This window comes from Rhamphochromis longiceps, linkage group LG23 (genome assembly GCF_057381845.1).
Source record: "Rhamphochromis longiceps isolate RC_006_pf linkage group LG23, R_longiceps_female_GT1.1, whole genome shotgun sequence".
Taxonomy (NCBI): domain Eukaryota; kingdom Metazoa; phylum Chordata; class Actinopteri; order Cichliformes; family Cichlidae; genus Rhamphochromis; species Rhamphochromis longiceps.
Window position 1 is genome coordinate 28,852,841 of NC_140578.1, and position 17,028 is coordinate 28,869,868.

At 51.2% G+C, this 17,028-nt stretch overlaps 24 non-coding genes across 24 annotated transcripts; 8 read left to right on the plus strand and 16 right to left on the minus strand.

Moving 5' to 3' along the window:
• Positions 1 to 349: 349 nt before the first annotated feature.
• On the minus strand, positions 350 to 420 carry trnag-gcc (transfer RNA glycine (anticodon GCC)). Its single transcript has one exon. It is a non-coding gene; the product is annotated as a tRNA-Gly (tRNA).
• Positions 421 to 542: 122 nt separating this feature from the next.
• On the plus strand, positions 543 to 614 carry trnae-cuc (transfer RNA glutamic acid (anticodon CUC)). Its single transcript has one exon. It is a non-coding gene; the product is annotated as a tRNA-Glu (tRNA).
• A 1,185-nt stretch (positions 615 to 1,799) lies between these two features.
• Positions 1,800 to 1,872, minus strand: trnam-cau (transfer RNA methionine (anticodon CAU)). Its single transcript has one exon. It is a non-coding gene; the product is annotated as a tRNA-Met (tRNA).
• A 601-nt stretch (positions 1,873 to 2,473) lies between these two features.
• On the minus strand, positions 2,474 to 2,544 carry trnag-gcc (transfer RNA glycine (anticodon GCC)). Its single transcript has one exon. It is a non-coding gene; the product is annotated as a tRNA-Gly (tRNA).
• Positions 2,545 to 2,666: 122 nt separating this feature from the next.
• On the plus strand, positions 2,667 to 2,738 carry trnae-cuc (transfer RNA glutamic acid (anticodon CUC)). The gene has a single exon. It is a non-coding gene; the product is annotated as a tRNA-Glu (tRNA).
• Positions 2,739 to 3,923: 1,185 nt separating this feature from the next.
• On the minus strand, positions 3,924 to 3,996 carry trnam-cau (transfer RNA methionine (anticodon CAU)). Its single transcript has one exon. It is a non-coding gene; the product is annotated as a tRNA-Met (tRNA).
• A 601-nt stretch (positions 3,997 to 4,597) lies between these two features.
• Positions 4,598 to 4,668, minus strand: trnag-gcc (transfer RNA glycine (anticodon GCC)). Its single transcript has one exon. It is a non-coding gene; the product is annotated as a tRNA-Gly (tRNA).
• A 122-nt stretch (positions 4,669 to 4,790) lies between these two features.
• trnae-cuc (transfer RNA glutamic acid (anticodon CUC)) lies at positions 4,791 to 4,862 on the plus strand. The gene has a single exon. It is a non-coding gene; the product is annotated as a tRNA-Glu (tRNA).
• A 1,185-nt stretch (positions 4,863 to 6,047) lies between these two features.
• On the minus strand, positions 6,048 to 6,120 carry trnam-cau (transfer RNA methionine (anticodon CAU)). Its single transcript has one exon. It is a non-coding gene; the product is annotated as a tRNA-Met (tRNA).
• Positions 6,121 to 6,721: 601 nt separating this feature from the next.
• Positions 6,722 to 6,792, minus strand: trnag-gcc (transfer RNA glycine (anticodon GCC)). Its single transcript has one exon. It is a non-coding gene; the product is annotated as a tRNA-Gly (tRNA).
• A 122-nt stretch (positions 6,793 to 6,914) lies between these two features.
• Positions 6,915 to 6,986, plus strand: trnae-cuc (transfer RNA glutamic acid (anticodon CUC)). The gene has a single exon. It is a non-coding gene; the product is annotated as a tRNA-Glu (tRNA).
• Positions 6,987 to 8,171: 1,185 nt separating this feature from the next.
• On the minus strand, positions 8,172 to 8,244 carry trnam-cau (transfer RNA methionine (anticodon CAU)). The gene has a single exon. It is a non-coding gene; the product is annotated as a tRNA-Met (tRNA).
• Positions 8,245 to 8,845: 601 nt separating this feature from the next.
• On the minus strand, positions 8,846 to 8,916 carry trnag-gcc (transfer RNA glycine (anticodon GCC)). Its single transcript has one exon. It is a non-coding gene; the product is annotated as a tRNA-Gly (tRNA).
• Positions 8,917 to 9,038: 122 nt separating this feature from the next.
• Positions 9,039 to 9,110, plus strand: trnae-cuc (transfer RNA glutamic acid (anticodon CUC)). Its single transcript has one exon. It is a non-coding gene; the product is annotated as a tRNA-Glu (tRNA).
• Positions 9,111 to 10,295: 1,185 nt separating this feature from the next.
• Positions 10,296 to 10,368, minus strand: trnam-cau (transfer RNA methionine (anticodon CAU)). The gene has a single exon. It is a non-coding gene; the product is annotated as a tRNA-Met (tRNA).
• A 601-nt stretch (positions 10,369 to 10,969) lies between these two features.
• On the minus strand, positions 10,970 to 11,040 carry trnag-gcc (transfer RNA glycine (anticodon GCC)). Its single transcript has one exon. It is a non-coding gene; the product is annotated as a tRNA-Gly (tRNA).
• Positions 11,041 to 11,162: 122 nt separating this feature from the next.
• trnae-cuc (transfer RNA glutamic acid (anticodon CUC)) lies at positions 11,163 to 11,234 on the plus strand. Its single transcript has one exon. It is a non-coding gene; the product is annotated as a tRNA-Glu (tRNA).
• Positions 11,235 to 12,419: 1,185 nt separating this feature from the next.
• On the minus strand, positions 12,420 to 12,492 carry trnam-cau (transfer RNA methionine (anticodon CAU)). Its single transcript has one exon. It is a non-coding gene; the product is annotated as a tRNA-Met (tRNA).
• Positions 12,493 to 13,093: 601 nt separating this feature from the next.
• On the minus strand, positions 13,094 to 13,164 carry trnag-gcc (transfer RNA glycine (anticodon GCC)). Its single transcript has one exon. It is a non-coding gene; the product is annotated as a tRNA-Gly (tRNA).
• A 122-nt stretch (positions 13,165 to 13,286) lies between these two features.
• On the plus strand, positions 13,287 to 13,358 carry trnae-cuc (transfer RNA glutamic acid (anticodon CUC)). The gene has a single exon. It is a non-coding gene; the product is annotated as a tRNA-Glu (tRNA).
• A 1,176-nt stretch (positions 13,359 to 14,534) lies between these two features.
• On the minus strand, positions 14,535 to 14,607 carry trnam-cau (transfer RNA methionine (anticodon CAU)). Its single transcript has one exon. It is a non-coding gene; the product is annotated as a tRNA-Met (tRNA).
• A 601-nt stretch (positions 14,608 to 15,208) lies between these two features.
• Positions 15,209 to 15,279, minus strand: trnag-gcc (transfer RNA glycine (anticodon GCC)). The gene has a single exon. It is a non-coding gene; the product is annotated as a tRNA-Gly (tRNA).
• A 122-nt stretch (positions 15,280 to 15,401) lies between these two features.
• Positions 15,402 to 15,473, plus strand: trnae-cuc (transfer RNA glutamic acid (anticodon CUC)). Its single transcript has one exon. It is a non-coding gene; the product is annotated as a tRNA-Glu (tRNA).
• A 1,185-nt stretch (positions 15,474 to 16,658) lies between these two features.
• trnam-cau (transfer RNA methionine (anticodon CAU)) lies at positions 16,659 to 16,731 on the minus strand. Its single transcript has one exon. It is a non-coding gene; the product is annotated as a tRNA-Met (tRNA).
• Between the last annotated feature and the right edge of the window lie 297 nt (positions 16,732 to 17,028).

A 17,028-nucleotide genomic window follows, 5' to 3' on the forward strand; every position in this document is an offset into this window, starting at 1 on the left:
CAAAACGGACCATTCTTCTTTTGTCTCGTAGTGCCGTCTTAAATTAAATTCCTTAATTACAGCCACATTAGCTCCACTAATAAGACACACGGGTTTACCAGCAATGTCTGTAAACATATATTCAGTCACCCACTGGCGCTGGCAGGCGACAATTCTAAGTCTGCCAATTGTCCCGCCGAATTCGCGCCACTCTCCAAAGTCTCCTCTCAACAACATCTTGACTTAATGCAGATACGATGTCCAACCCAAGTTTGGTTTGCACAGGCTTCTTGTTCCAAATCTTGATGCCGTCTGGCCGTGACCGAGAACAAACTTAATGCCCCCCAAGACCCCACGCATAAAGGAACCGTGCATTGGCCGGGAATCGAACCCGGGTCTCCCGCGTGGCAGGCGAGAATTCTACCACTGAACCACCAATGCTCACACACGTGGCAGTTTTCTCAACGAATTCGCGCCATTGCCCAAGCGCTCCTCTCGAGGCGCAGCGGAAAATGTAGCCCGATACACCCACGCGTCACTCATCAAGACACCTCTGTGGCAGCTCCCTGATGGTCTAGTGGTCAGGATTCGGCGCTCTCACCGCCGCGGCCCGGGTTCGATTCCCGGTCAGGGAAACTGCGTTTTGCCCCACCTCCGCCTTACCCGAAAGGGACAAGCGGTAGACAATGGATGGGTTGCCTTTGCCACGTACTGTGTATCAAGAGAGCCTCAAGGCACCATCTCCCCCCAAAACGGACCATTCCTTGAAGCCGTCAACAAATGAAGCAGAGTTGCCAGTTCTTCAAGCCCAGGATGAGCTGCCGTCTTGGAGGTGAAGGGTGTGACAGGACATCCAAAAAATGTGTGGCCGAACTGCGCATCAAAACATGCCTCCCGTGAGGATAGAGCTCAACACCGCCAGTTTTCGAGACTTGCGCATGGCAGGCGACAATTCTACCGCTGAGCTAACAACCCTTGCATGTCCGCCAATTGTCCCGCTGAATTCGCGCTACTGTCCAAACTCTCCTCTCCAGACGCTTAAAATGGATGCACAAACTCTGCCACGTACTGCGCATCAAAGCACATCGCTTGCGTGAGGCTACAAGTCACTACCTTGTGATTTCGTGATTCACATGTGGCAGGCGACAGTTCTAACGCTCAGCCACCAGCCCTTACAAGTCTGCCAATTGTCTCGTCGAATTCGCGCCACTCTCCAAAGTCTACTCTCAACAACATCTTGACTTAATGCAGATACGATGTCCAACCCAAGTTTGGTTTGCATAGACTTCTTGTTCCAACTTAACAGTCAGGCAAGAATGACTTCAAATTATCCCTCTCCATGGACCCTGTTGGCAAAGGAACTCCAGGCAACCTCCAGAGACTCAGCTCGGGAGCTGCTGATAACCAATTATCAGCCCTTGTTCATCCGCTTCCAATGCAAAGACATTCCTAACCCTACCTGGACAAAGTGTCCTAGAAGAAATAACAGGTAGGAGTCATTTGGGAGCCAACGTGTGGTGCCCCGCAATTCTGACCTGAGAAAAGAAAGAGGAATTGTGGTGAAAGTTGGATGAAGTGGTTTCAGAGGGCCGGCACACATCCATAGGGGAGGATCGCCTGCCACGTGTGAGTCTTGAAATCAAACAGATGGGAAGGCTTTCCACGGTCAATGGCAGAATGATTTGGATTGATCCCTGTTCTAGATCTCGCATCGGAGGAGGCTGAAAATCCACTACAAAGGAGTGGTTCTAAGGCTCCAGCGTCCTCGAAATGGGTAGAAGAGGTACAAAATGGATGGACCAACTCTGTACCAAAACACCTGCCTCGTGTGAGGCTCGAACTCACGACCTTCAGATTATGAGACTGACGCGCTGCCTACTGCGCCAACGAGGCTGACAGGGAACCTGAAAATGGACGATTTCTCGAAGCTGCACAGAAATGAAATTCAGCTTGGACAAACAAAGGTGAGTCCCCAGGTATTGAAGCCCTGAACGGGTTTTGGAGGTGAAGAGTGCCACAGGAGATCCTAAAAACGGTGTTTTGACCCAGCTCCGGCTTACCTGAAAGGGACAAGCGGTAGACAATGGATGGGTTGCCTTTGCCACGTACTGTGTATCAAGCGAGGCTCAAGACACCCTCTTCCCCCAAAACGGACCATTCTTCTTTTGTCTCGTAGTGCCGTCTTAAATTAAATTCCTTAATTACAGCCACATTAGCTCCACTAATAAGACACACGGGTTTACCAGCAATGTCTGTAAACATATATTCAGTCACCCACTGGCGCTGGCAGGCGACAATTCTAAGTCTGCCAATTGTCCCGCCGAATTCGCGCCACTCTCCAAAGTCTCCTCTCAACAACATCTTGACTTAATGCAGATACGATGTCCAACCCAAGTTTGGTTTGCACAGGCTTCTTGTTCCAAATCTTGATGCCGTCTGGCCGTGACCGAGAACAAACTTAATGCCCCCCAAGACCCCACGCATAAAGGAACCGTGCATTGGCCGGGAATCGAACCCGGGTCTCCCGCGTGGCAGGCGAGAATTCTACCACTGAACCACCAATGCTCACACACGTGGCAGTTTTCTCAACGAATTCGCGCCATTGCCCAAGCGCTCCTCTCGAGGCGCAGCGGAAAATGTAGCCCGATACACCCACGCGTCACTCATCAAGACACCTCTGTGGCAGCTCCCTGATGGTCTAGTGGTCAGGATTCGGCGCTCTCACCGCCGCGGCCCGGGTTCGATTCCCGGTCAGGGAAACTGCGTTTTGCCCCACCTCCGCCTTACCCGAAAGGGACAAGCGGTAGACAATGGATGGGTTGCCTTTGCCACGTACTGTGTATCAAGAGAGCCTCAAGGCACCATCTCCCCCCAAAACGGACCATTCCTTGAAGCCGTCAACAAATGAAGCAGAGTTGCCAGTTCTTCAAGCCCAGGATGAGCTGCCGTCTTGGAGGTGAAGGGTGTGACAGGACATCCAAAAAATGTGTGGCCGAACTGCGCATCAAAACATGCCTCCCGTGAGGATAGAGCTCAACACCGCCAGTTTTCGAGACTTGCGCATGGCAGGCGACAATTCTACCGCTGAGCTAACAACCCTTGCATGTCCGCCAATTGTCCCGCTGAATTCGCGCTACTGTCCAAACTCTCCTCTCCAGACGCTTAAAATGGATGCACAAACTCTGCCACGTACTGCGCATCAAAGCACATCGCTTGCGTGAGGCTACAAGTCACTACCTTCTGATTTCGTGATTCACATGTGGCAGGCGACAGTTCTAACGCTCAGCCACCAGCCCTTACAAGTCTGCCAATTGTCTCGTCGAATTCGCGCCACTCTCCAAAGTCTACTCTCAACAACATCTTGACTTAATGCAGATACGATGTCCAACCCAAGTTTGGTTTGCATAGACTTCTTGTTCCAACTTAACAGTCAGGCAAGAATGACTTCAAATTATCCCTCTCCATGGACCCTGTTGGCAAAGGAACTCCAGGCAACCTCCAGAGACTCAGCTCGGGAGCTGCTGATAACCAATTATCAGCCCTTGTTCATCCGCTTCCAATGCAAAGACATTCCTAACCCTACCTGGACAAAGTGTCCTAGAAGAAATAACAGGTAGGAGTCATTTGGGAGCCAACGTGTGGTGCCCCGCAATTCTGACCTGAGAAAAGAAAGAGGAATTGTGGTGAAAGTTGGATGAAGTGGTTTCAGAGGGCCGGCACACATCCATAGGGGAGGATCGCCTGCCACGTGTGAGTCTTGAAATCAAACAGATGGGAAGGCTTTCCACGGTCAATGGCAGAATGATTTGGATTGATCCCTGTTCTAGATCTCGCATCGGAGGAGGCTGAAAATCCACTACAAAGGAGTGGTTCTAAGGCTCCAGCGTCCTCGAAATGGGTAGAAGAGGTACAAAATGGATGGACCAACTCTGTACCAAAACACCTGCCTCGTGTGAGGCTCGAACTCACGACCTTCAGATTATGAGACTGACGCGCTGCCTACTGCGCCAACGAGGCTGACAGGGAACCTGAAAATGGACGATTTCTCGAAGCTGCACAGAAATGAAATTCAGCTTGGACAAACAAAGGTGAGTCCCCAGGTATTGAAGCCCTGAACGGGTTTTGGAGGTGAAGAGTGCCACAGGAGATCCTAAAAACGGTGTTTTGACCCAGCTCCGGCTTACCTGAAAGGGACAAGCGGTAGACAATGGATGGGTTGCCTTTGCCACGTACTGTGTATCAAGCGAGGCTCAAGACACCCTCTTCCCCCAAAACGGACCATTCTTCTTTTGTCTCGTAGTGCCGTCTTAAATTAAATTCCTTAATTACAGCCACATTAGCTCCACTAATAAGACACACGGGTTTACCAGCAATGTCTGTAAACATATATTCAGTCACCCACTGGCGCTGGCAGGCGACAATTCTAAGTCTGCCAATTGTCCCGCCGAATTCGCGCCACTCTCCAAAGTCTCCTCTCAACAACATCTTGACTTAATGCAGATACGATGTCCAACCCAAGTTTGGTTTGCACAGGCTTCTTGTTCCAAATCTTGATGCCGTCTGGCCGTGACCGAGAACAAACTTAATGCCCCCCAAGACCCCACGCATAAAGGAACCGTGCATTGGCCGGGAATCGAACCCGGGTCTCCCGCGTGGCAGGCGAGAATTCTACCACTGAACCACCAATGCTCACACACGTGGCAGTTTTCTCAACGAATTCGCGCCATTGCCCAAGCGCTCCTCTCGAGGCGCAGCGGAAAATGTAGCCCGATACACCCACGCGTCACTCATCAAGACACCTCTGTGGCAGCTCCCTGATGGTCTAGTGGTCAGGATTCGGCGCTCTCACCGCCGCGGCCCGGGTTCGATTCCCGGTCAGGGAAACTGCGTTTTGCCCCACCTCCGCCTTACCCGAAAGGGACAAGCGGTAGACAACGGATGGGTTGCCTTTGCCACGTACTGTGTATCAAGAGAGCCTCAAGGCACCATCTCCCCCCAAAACGGACCATTCCTTGAAGCCGTCAACAAATGAAGCAGAGTTGCCAGTTCTTCAAGCCCAGGATGAGCTGCCGTCTTGGAGGTGAAGGGTGTGACAGGACATCCAAAAAATGTGTGGCCGAACTGCGCATCAAAACATGCCTCCCGTGAGGATAGAGCTCAACACCGCCAGTTTTCGAGACTTGCGCATGGCAGGCGACAATTCTACCGCTGAGCTAACAACCCTTGCATGTCCGCCAATTGTCCCGCTGAATTCGCGCTACTGTCCAAACTCTCCTCTCCAGACGCTTAAAATGGATGCACAAACTCTGCCACGTACTGCGCATCAAAGCACATCGCTTGCGTGAGGCTACAAGTCACTACCTTGTGATTTCGTGATTCACATGTGGCAGGCGACAGTTCTAACGCTCAGCCACCAGCCCTTACAAGTCTGCCAATTGTCTCGTCGAATTCGCGCCACTCTCCAAAGTCTACTCTCAACAACATCTTGACTTAATGCAGATACGATGTCCAACCCAAGTTTGGTTTGCATAGACTTCTTGTTCCAACTTAACAGTCAGGCAAGAATGACTTCAAATTATCCCTCTCCATGGACCCTGTTGGCAAAGGAACTCCAGGCAACCTCCAGAGACTCAGCTCGGGAGCTGCTGATAACCAATTATCAGCCCTTGTTCATCCGCTTCCAATGCAAAGACATTCCTAACCCTACCTGGACAAAGTGTCCTAGAAGAAATAACAGGTAGGAGTCATTTGGGAGCCAACGTGTGGTGCCCCGCAATTCTGACCTGAGAAAAGAAAGAGGAATTGTGGTGAAAGTTGGATGAAGTGGTTTCAGAGGGCCGGCACACATCCATAGGGGAGGATCGCCTGCCACGTGTGAGTCTTGAAATCAAACAGATGGGAAGGCTTTCCACGGTCAATGGCAGAATGATTTGGATTGATCCCTGTTCTAGATCTCGCATCGGAGGAGGCTGAAAATCCACTACAAAGGAGTGGTTCTAAGGCTCCAGCGTCCTCGAAATGGGTAGAAGAGGTACAAAATGGATGGACCAACTCTGTACCAAAACACCTGCCTCGTGTGAGGCTCGAACTCACGACCTTCAGATTATGAGACTGACGCGCTGCCTACTGCGCCAACGAGGCTGACAGGGAACCTGAAAATGGACGATTTCTCGAAGCTGCACAGAAATGAAATTCAGCTTGGACAAACAAAGGTGAGTCCCCAGGTATTGAAGCCCTGAACGGGTTTTGGAGGTGAAGAGTGCCACAGGAGATCCTAAAAACGGTGTTTTGACCCAGCTCCGGCTTACCTGAAAGGGACAAGCGGTAGACAATGGATGGGTTGCCTTTGCCACGTACTGTGTATCAAGCGAGGCTCAAGACACCCTCTTCCCCCAAAACGGACCATTCTTCTTTTGTCTCGTAGTGCCGTCTTAAATTAAATTCCTTAATTACAGCCACATTAGCTCCACTAATAAGACACACGGGTTTACCAGCAATGTCTGTAAACATATATTCAGTCACCCACTGGCGCTGGCAGGCGACAATTCTAAGTCTGCCAATTGTCCCGCCGAATTCGCGCCACTCTCCAAAGTCTCCTCTCAACAACATCTTGACTTAATGCAGATACGATGTCCAACCCAAGTTTGGTTTGCACAGGCTTCTTGTTCCAAATCTTGATGCCGTCTGGCCGTGACCGAGAACAAACTTAATGCCCCCCAAGACCCCACGCATAAAGGAACCGTGCATTGGCCGGGAATCGAACCCCGGTCTCCCGCGTGGCAGGCGAGAATTCTACCACTGAACCACCAATGCTCACACACGTGGCAGTTTTCTCAACGAATTCGCGCCATTGCCCAAGCGCTCCTCTCGAGGCGCAGCGGAAAATGTAGCCCGATACACCCACGCGTCACTCATCAAGACACCTCTGTGGCAGCTCCCTGATGGTCTAGTGGTCAGGATTCGGCGCTCTCACCGCCGCGGCCCGGGTTCGATTCCCGGTCAGGGAAACTGCGTTTTGCCCCACCTCCGCCTTACCCGAAAGGGACAAGCGGTAGACAATGGATGGGTTGCCTTTGCCACGTACTGTGTATCAAGAGAGCCTCAAGGCACCATCTCCCCCCAAAACGGACCATTCCTTGAAGCCGTCAACAAATGAAGCAGAGTTGCCAGTTCTTCAAGCCCAGGATGAGCTGCCGTCTTGGAGGTGAAGGGTGTGACAGGACATCCAAAAAATGTGTGGCCGAACTGCGCATCAAAACATGCCTCCCGTGAGGATAGAGCTCAACACCGCCAGTTTTCGAGACTTGCGCATGGCAGGCGACAATTCTACCGCTGAGCTAACAACCCTTGCATGTCCGCCAATTGTCCCGCTGAATTCGCGCTACTGTCCAAACTCTCCTCTCCAGACGCTTAAAATGGATGCACAAACTCTGCCACGTACTGCGCATCAAAGCACATCGCTTGCGTGAGGCTACAAGTCACTACCTTCTGATTTCGTGATTCACATGTGGCAGGCGACAGTTCTAACGCTCAGCCACCAGCCCTTACAAGTCTGCCAATTGTCTCGTCGAATTCGCGCCACTCTCCAAAGTCTACTCTCAACAACATCTTGACTTAATGCAGATACGATGTCCAACCCAAGTTTGGTTTGCATAGACTTCTTGTTCCAACTTAACAGTCAGGCAAGAATGACTTCAAATTATCCCTCTCCATGGACCCTGTTGGCAAAGGAACTCCAGGCAACCTCCAGAGACTCAGCTCGGGAGCTGCTGATAACCAATTATCAGCCCTTGTTCATCCGCTTCCAATGCAAAGACATTCCTAACCCTACCTGGACAAAGTGTCCTAGAAGAAATAACAGGTAGGAGTCATTTGGGAGCCAACGTGTGGTGCCCCGCAATTCTGACCTGAGAAAAGAAAGAGGAATTGTGGTGAAAGTTGGATGAAGTGGTTTCAGAGGGCCGGCACACATCCATAGGGGAGGATCGCCTGCCACGTGTGAGTCTTGAAATCAAACAGATGGGAAGGCTTTCCACGGTCAATGGCAGAATGATTTGGATTGATCCCTGTTCTAGATCTCGCATCGGAGGAGGCTGAAAATCCACTACAAAGGAGTGGTTCTAAGGCTCCAGCGTCCTCGAAATGGGTAGAAGAGGTACAAAATGGATGGACCAACTCTGTACCAAAACACCTGCCTCGTGTGAGGCTCGAACTCACGACCTTCAGATTATGAGACTGACGCGCTGCCTACTGCGCCAACGAGGCTGACAGGGAACCTGAAAATGGACGATTTCTCGAAGCTGCACAGAAATGAAATTCAGCTTGGACAAACAAAGGTGAGTCCCCAGGTATTGAAGCCCTGAACGGGTTTTGGAGGTGAAGAGTGCCACAGGAGATCCTAAAAACGGTGTTTTGACCCAGCTCCGGCTTACCTGAAAGGGACAAGCGGTAGACAATGGATGGGTTGCCTTTGCCACGTACTGTGTATCAAGCGAGGCTCAAGACACCCTCTTCCCCCAAAACGGACCATTCTTCTTTTGTCTCGTAGTGCCGTCTTAAATTAAATTCCTTAATTACAGCCACATTAGCTCCACTAATAAGACACACGGGTTTACCAGCAATGTCTGTAAACATATATTCAGTCACCCACTGGCGCTGGCAGGCGACAATTCTAAGTCTGCCAATTGTCCCGCCGAATTCGCGCCACTCTCCAAAGTCTCCTCTCAACAACATCTTGACTTAATGCAGATACGATGTCCAACCCAAGTTTGGTTTGCACAGGCTTCTTGTTCCAAATCTTGATGCCGTCTGGCCGTGACCGAGAACAAACTTAATGCCCCCCAAGACCCCACGCATAAAGGAACCGTGCATTGGCCGGGAATCGAACCCGGGTCTCCCGCGTGGCAGGCGAGAATTCTACCACTGAACCACCAATGCTCACACACGTGGCAGTTTTCTCAACGAATTCGCGCCATTGCCCAAGCGCTCCTCTCGAGGCGCAGCGGAAAATGTAGCCCGATACACCCACGCGTCACTCATCAAGACACCTCTGTGGCAGCTCCCTGATGGTCTAGTGGTCAGGATTCGGCGCTCTCACCGCCGCGGCCCGGGTTCGATTCCCGGTCAGGGAAACTGCGTTTTGCCCCACCTCCGCCTTACCCGAAAGGGACAAGCGGTAGACAATGGATGGGTTGCCTTTGCCACGTACTGTGTATCAAGAGAGCCTCAAGGCACCATCTCCCCCCAAAACGGACCATTCCTTGAAGCCGTCAACAAATGAAGCAGAGTTGCCAGTTCTTCAAGCCCAGGATGAGCTGCCGTCTTGGAGGTGAAGGGTGTGACAGGACATCCAAAAAATGTGTGGCCGAACTGCGCATCAAAACATGCCTCCCGTGAGGATAGAGCTCAACACCGCCAGTTTTCGAGACTTGCGCATGGCAGGCGACAATTCTACCGCTGAGCTAACAACCCTTGCATGTCCGCCAATTGTCCCGCTGAATTCGCGCTACTGTCCAAACTCTCCTCTCCAGACGCTTAAAATGGATGCACAAACTCTGCCACGTACTGCGCATCAAAGCACATCGCTTGCGTGAGGCTACAAGTCACTACCTTCTGATTTCGTGATTCACATGTGGCAGGCGACAGTTCTAACGCTCAGCCACCAGCCCTTACAAGTCTGCCAATTGTCTCGTCGAATTCGCGCCACTCTCCAAAGTCTACTCTCAACAACATCTTGACTTAATGCAGATACGATGTCCAACCCAAGTTTGGTTTGCATAGACTTCTTGTTCCAACTTAACAGTCAGGCAAGAATGACTTCAAATTATCCCTCTCCATGGACCCTGTTGGCAAAGGAACTCCAGGCAACCTCCAGAGACTCAGCTCGGGAGCTGCTGATAACCAATTATCAGCCCTTGTTCATCCGCTTCCAATGCAAAGACATTCCTAACCCTACCTGGACAAAGTGTCCTAGAAGAAATAACAGGTAGGAGTCATTTGGGAGCCAACGTGTGGTGCCCCGCAATTCTGACCTGAGAAAAGAAAGAGGAATTGTGGTGAAAGTTGGATGAAGTGGTTTCAGAGGGCCGGCACACATCCATAGGGGAGGATCGCCTGCCACGTGTGAGTCTTGAAATCAAACAGATGGGAAGGCTTTCCACGGTCAATGGCAGAATGATTTGGATTGATCCCTGTTCTAGATCTCGCATCGGAGGAGGCTGAAAATCCACTACAAAGGAGTGGTTCTAAGGCTCCAGCGTCCTCGAAATGGGTAGAAGAGGTACAAAATGGATGGACCAACTCTGTACCAAAACACCTGCCTCGTGTGAGGCTCGAACTCACGACCTTCAGATTATGAGACTGACGCGCTGCCTACTGCGCCAACGAGGCTGACAGGGAACCTGAAAATGGACGATTTCTCGAAGCTGCACAGAAATGAAATTCAGCTTGGACAAACAAAGGTGAGTCCCCAGGTATTGAAGCCCTGAACGGGTTTTGGAGGTGAAGAGTGCCACAGGAGATCCTAAAAACGGTGTTTTGACCCAGCTCCGGCTTACCTGAAAGGGACAAGCGGTAGACAATGGATGGGTTGCCTTTGCCACGTACTGTGTATCAAGCGAGGCTCAAGACACCCTCTTCCCCCAAAACGGACCATTCTTCTTTTGTCTCGTAGTGCCGTCTTAAATTAAATTCCTTAATTACAGCCACATTAGCTCCACTAATAAGACACACGGGTTTACCAGCAATGTCTGTAAACATATATTCAGTCACCCACTGGCGCTGGCAGGCGACAATTCTAAGTCTGCCAATTGTCCCGCCGAATTCGCGCCACTCTCCAAAGTCTCCTCTCAACAACATCTTGACTTAATGCAGATACGATGTCCAACCCAAGTTTGGTTTGCACAGGCTTCTTGTTCCAAATCTTGATGCCGTCTGGCCGTGACCGAGAACAAACTTAATGCCCCCCAAGACCCCACGCATAAAGGAACCGTGCATTGGCCGGGAATCGAACCCGGGTCTCCCGCGTGGCAGGCGAGAATTCTACCACTGAACCACCAATGCTCACACACGTGGCAGTTTTCTCAACGAATTCGCGCCATTGCCCAAGCGCTCCTCTCGAGGCGCAGCGGAAAATGTAGCCCGATACACCCACGCGTCACTCATCAAGACACCTCTGTGGCAGCTCCCTGATGGTCTAGTGGTCAGGATTCGGCGCTCTCACCGCCGCGGCCCGGGTTCGATTCCCGGTCAGGGAAACTGCGTTTTGCCCCACCTCCGCCTTACCCGAAAGGGACAAGCGGTAGACAATGGATGGGTTGCCTTTGCCACGTACTGTGTATCAAGAGAGCCTCAAGGCACCATCTCCCCCCAAAACGGACCATTCCTTGAAGCCGTCAACAAATGAAGCAGAGTTGCCAGTTCTTCAAGCCCAGGATGAGCTGCCGTCTTGGAGGTGAAGGGTGTGACAGGACATCCAAAAAATGTGTGGCCGAACTGCGCATCAAAACATGCCTCCCGTGAGGATAGAGCTCAACACCGCCAGTTTTCGAGACTTGCGCATGGCAGGCGACAATTCTACCGCTGAGCTAACAACCCTTGCATGTCCGCCAATTGTCCCGCTGAATTCGCGCTACTGTCCAAACTCTCCTCTCCAGACGCTTAAAATGGATGCACAAACTCTGCCACGTACTGCGCATCAAAGCACATCGCTTGCGTGAGGCTACAAGTCACTACCTTGTGATTTCGTGATTCACATGTGGCAGGCGACAGTTCTAACGCTCAGCCACCAGCCCTTACAAGTCTGCCAATTGTCTCGTCGAATTCGCGCCACTCTCCAAAGTCTACTCTCAACAACATCTTGACTTAATGCAGATACGATGTCCAACCCAAGTTTGGTTTGCATAGACTTCTTGTTCCAACTTAACAGTCAGGCAAGAATGACTTCAAATTATCCCTCTCCATGGACCCTGTTGGCAAAGGAACTCCAGGCAACCTCCAGAGACTCAGCTCGGGAGCTGCTGATAACCAATTATCAGCCCTTGTTCATCCGCTTCCAATGCAAAGACATTCCTAACCCTACCTGGACAAAGTGTCCTAGAAGAAATAACAGGTAGGAGTCATTTGGGAGCCAACGTGTGGTGCCCCGCAATTCTGACCTGAGAAAAGAAAGAGGAATTGTGGTGAAAGTTGGATGAAGTGGTTTCAGAGGGCCGGCACACATCCATAGGGGAGGATCGCCTGCCACGTGTGAGTCTTGAAATCAAACAGATGGGAAGGCTTTCCACGGTCAATGGCAGAATGATTTGGATTGATCCCTGTTCTAGATCTCGCATCGGAGGAGGCTGAAAATCCACTACAAAGGAGTGGTTCTAAGGCTCCAGCGTCCTCGAAATGGGTAGAAGAGGTACAAAATGGATGGACCAACTCTGTACCAAAACACCTGCCTCGTGTGAGGCTCGAACTCACGACCTTCAGATTATGAGACTGACGCGCTGCCTACTGCGCCAACGAGGCTGACAGGGAACCTGAAAATGGACGATTTCTCGAAGCTGCACAGAAATGAAATTCAGCTTGGACAAACAAAGGTGAGTCCCCAGGTATTGAAGCCCTGAACGGGTTTTGGAGGTGAAGAGTGCCACAGGAGATCCTAAAAACGGTGTTTTGACCCAGCTCCGGCTTACCTGAAAGGGACAAGCGGTAGACAATGGATGGGTTGCCTTTGCCACGTACTGTGTATCAAGCGAGGCTCAAGACACCCTCTTCCCCCAAAACGGACCATTCTTCTTTTGTCTCGTAGTGCCGTCTTAAATTAAATTCCTTAATTACAGCCACATTAGCTCCACTAATAAGACACACGGGTTTACCAGCAATGTCTGTAAACATATATTCAGTCACCCACTGGCGCTGGCAGGCGACAATTCTAAGTCTGCCAATTGTCCCGCCGAATTCGCGCCACTCTCCAAAGTCTCCTCTCAACAACATCTTGACTTAATGCAGATACGATGTCCAACCCAAGTTTGGTTTGCACAGGCTTCTTGTTCCAAATCTTGATGCCGTCTGGCCGTGACCGAGAACAAACTTAATGCCCCCCAAGACCCCACGCATAAAGGAACCGTGCATTGGCCGGGAATCGAACCCGGGTCTCCCGCGTGGCAGGCGAGAATTCTACCACTGAACCACCAATGCTCACACACGTGGCAGTTTTCTCAACGAATTCGCGCCATTGCCCAAGCGCTCCGCTCGAGGCGCAGCGGAAAATGTAGCCCGATACACCCACGCGTCACTCATCAAGACACCTCTGTGGCAGCTCCCTGATGGTCTAGTGGTCAGGATTCGGCGCTCTCACCGCCGCGGCCCGGGTTCGATTCCCGGTCAGGGAAACTGCGTTTTGCCCCACCTCCGCCTTACCCGAAAGGGACAAGCGGTAGACAATGGATGGGTTGCCTTTGCCACGTACTGTGTATCAAGAGAGCCTCAAGGCACCATCTCCCCCCAAAACGGACCATTCCTTGAAGCCGTCAACAAATGAAGCAGAGTTGCCAGTTCTTCAAGCCCAGGATGAGCTGCCGTCTTGGGTGTGACAGGACATCCAAAAAATGTGTGGCCGAACTGCGCATCAAAACATGCCTCCCGTGAGGATAGAGCTCAACACCGCCAGTTTTCGAGACTTGCGCATGGCAGGCGACAATTCTACCGCTGAGCTAACAACCCTTGCATGTCCGCCAATTGTCCCGCTGAATTCGCGCTACTGTCCAAACTCTCCTCTCCAGACGCTTAAAATGGATGCACAAACTCTGCCACGTACTGCGCATCAAAGCACATCGCTTGCGTGAGGCTACAAGTCACTACCTTGTGATTTCGTGATTCACATGTGGCAGGCGACAGTTCTAACGCTCAGCCACCAGCCCTTACAAGTCTGCCAATTGTCTCGTCGAATTCGCGCCACTCTCCAAAGTCTACTCTCAACAACATCTTGACTTAATGCAGATACGATGTCCAACCCAAGTTTGGTTTGCATAGACTTCTTGTTCCAACTTAACAGTCAGGCAAGAATGACTTCAAATTATCCCTCTCCATGGACCCTGTTGGCAAAGGAACTCCAGGCAACCTCCAGAGACTCAGCTCGGGAGCTGCTGATAACCAATTATCAGCCCTTGTTCATCCGCTTCCAATGCAAAGACATTCCTAACCCTACCTGGACAAAGTGTCCTAGAAGAAATAACAGGTAGGAGTCATTTGGGAGCCAACGTGTGGTGCCCCGCAATTCTGACCTGAGAAAAGAAAGAGGAATTGTGGTGAAAGTTGGATGAAGTGGTTTCAGAGGGCCGGCACACATCCATAGGGGAGGATCGCCTGCCACGTGTGAGTCTTGAAATCAAACAGATGGGAAGGCTTTCCACGGTCAATGGCAGAATGATTTGGATTGATCCCTGTTCTAGATCTCGCATCGGAGGAGGCTGAAAATCCACTACAAAGGAGTGGTTCTAAGGCTCCAGCGTCCTCGAAATGGGTAGAAGAGGTACAAAATGGATGGACCAACTCTGTACCAAAACACCTGCCTCGTGTGAGGCTCGAACTCACGACCTTCAGATTATGAGACTGACGCGCTGCCTACTGCGCCAACGAGGCTGACAGGGAACCTGAAAATGGACGATTTCTCGAAGCTGCACAGAAATGAAATTCAGCTTGGACAAACAAAGGTGAGTCCCCAGGTATTGAAGCCCTGAACGGGTTTTGGAGGTGAAGAGTGCCACAGGAGATCCTAAAAACGGTGTTTTGACCCAGCTCCGGCTTACCTGAAAGGGACAAGCGGTAGACAATGGATGGGTTGCCTTTGCCACGTACTGTGTATCAAGCGAGGCTCAAGACACCCTCTTCCCCCAAAACGGACCATTCTTCTTTTGTCTCGTAGTGCCGTCTTAAATTAAATTCCTTAATTACAGCCACATTAGCTCCACTAATAAGACACACGGGTTTACCAGCAATGTCTGTAAACATATATTCAGTCACCCACTGGCGCTGGCAGGCGACAATTCTAAGTCTGCCAATTGTCCCGCCGAATTCGCGCCACTCTCCAAAGTCTCCTCTCAACAACATCTTGACTTAATGCAGATACGATGTCCAACCCAAGTTTGGTTTGCACAGGCTTCTTGTTCCAAATCTTGATGCCGTCTGGCCGTGACCGAGAACAAACTTAATGCCCCCCAAGACCCCACGCATAAAGGAACCGTGCATTGGCCGGGAATCGAACCCGGGTCTCCCGCGTGGCAGGCGAGAATTCTACCACTGAACCACCAATGCTCACACACGTGGCAGTTTTCTCAACGAATTCGCGCCATTGCCCAAGCGCTCCTCTCGAGGCGCAGCGGAAAATGTAGCCCGATACACCCACGCGTCACTCATCAAGACACCTCTGTGGCAGCTCCCTGATGGTCTAGTGGTCAGGATTCGGCGCTCTCACCGCCGCGGCCCGGGTTCGATTCCCGGTCAGGGAAACTGCGTTTTGCCCCACCTCCGCCTTACCCGAAAGGGACAAGCGGTAGACAATGGATGGGTTGCCTTTGCCACGTACTGTGTATCAAGAGAGCCTCAAGGCACCATCTCCCCCCAAAACGGACCATTCCTTGAAGCCGTCAACAAATGAAGCAGAGTTGCCAGTTCTTCAAGCCCAGGATGAGCTGCCGTCTTGGAGGTGAAGGGTGTGACAGGACATCCAAAAAATGTGTGGCCGAACTGCGCATCAAAACATGCCTCCCGTGAGGATAGAGCTCAACACCGCCAGTTTTCGAGACTTGCGCATGGCAGGCGACAATTCTACCGCTGAGCTAACAACCCTTGCATGTCCGCCAATTGTCCCGCTGAATTCGCGCTACTGTCCAAACTCTCCTCTCCAGACGCTTAAAATGGATGCACAAACTCTGCCACGTACTGCGCATCAAAGCACATCGCTTGCGTGAGGCTACAAGTCACTACCTTGTGATTTCGTGATTCACATGTGGCAGGCGACAGTTCTAACGCTCAGCCACCAGCCCTTACAAGTCTGCCAATTGTCTCGTCGAATTCGCGCCACTCTCCAAAGTCTACTCTCAACAACATCTTGACTTAATGCAGATACGATGTCCAACCCAAGTTTGGTTTGCATAGACTTCTTGTTCCAACTTAACAGTCAGGCAAGAATGACTTCAAATTATCCCTCTCCATGGACCCTGTTGGCAAAGGAACTCCAGGCAACCTCCAGAGACTCAGCTCGGGAGCTGCTGATAACCAATTATCAGCCCTTGTTCATCCGCTTCCAATGCAAAGACATTCCTAACCCTACCTGGACAAAGTGTCCTAGAAGAAATAACAGGTAGGAGTCATTTGGGAGCCAACGTGTGGTGCCCCGCAATTCTGACCTGAGAAAAGAAAGAGGAATTGTGGTGAAAGTTGGATGAAGTGGTTTCAGAGGGCCGGCACACATCCATAGGGGAGGATCGCCTGCCACGTGTGAGTCTTGAAATCAAACAGATGGGAAGGCTTTCCACGGTCAATGGCAGAATGATTTGGATTGATCCCTGTTCTAGATCTCGCATCGGAGGAGGCTGAAAATCCACTACAAAGGAGTGGTTCTAAGGCTCCAGCGTCCTCGAAATGGGTAGAAGAGGTACAAAATGGATGGACCAACTCTGTACCAAAACACCTGCCTCGTGTGAGGCTCGAACTCACGACCTTCAGATTATGAGACTGACGCGCTGCCTACTGCGCCAACGAGGCTGACAGGGAACCTGAAAATGGACGATTTCTCGAAGCTGCACAGAAATGAAATTCAGCTTGGACAAACAAAGGTGAGTCCCCAGGTATTGAAGCCCTGAACGGGTTTTGGAGGTGAAGAGTGCCACAGGAGATCCTAAAAACGGTGTTTTGACCCAGCTCCGGCTTACCTGAAAGGGACAAGCGGTAGACAATGGATGGGTTGCCTTTGCCACGTACTGTGTATCAAGCGAGGCTCAAGACACCCTCTTCCCCCAAAACGGACCATTCTTCTTTTGTCTCGTAGTGCCGTCTTAAATT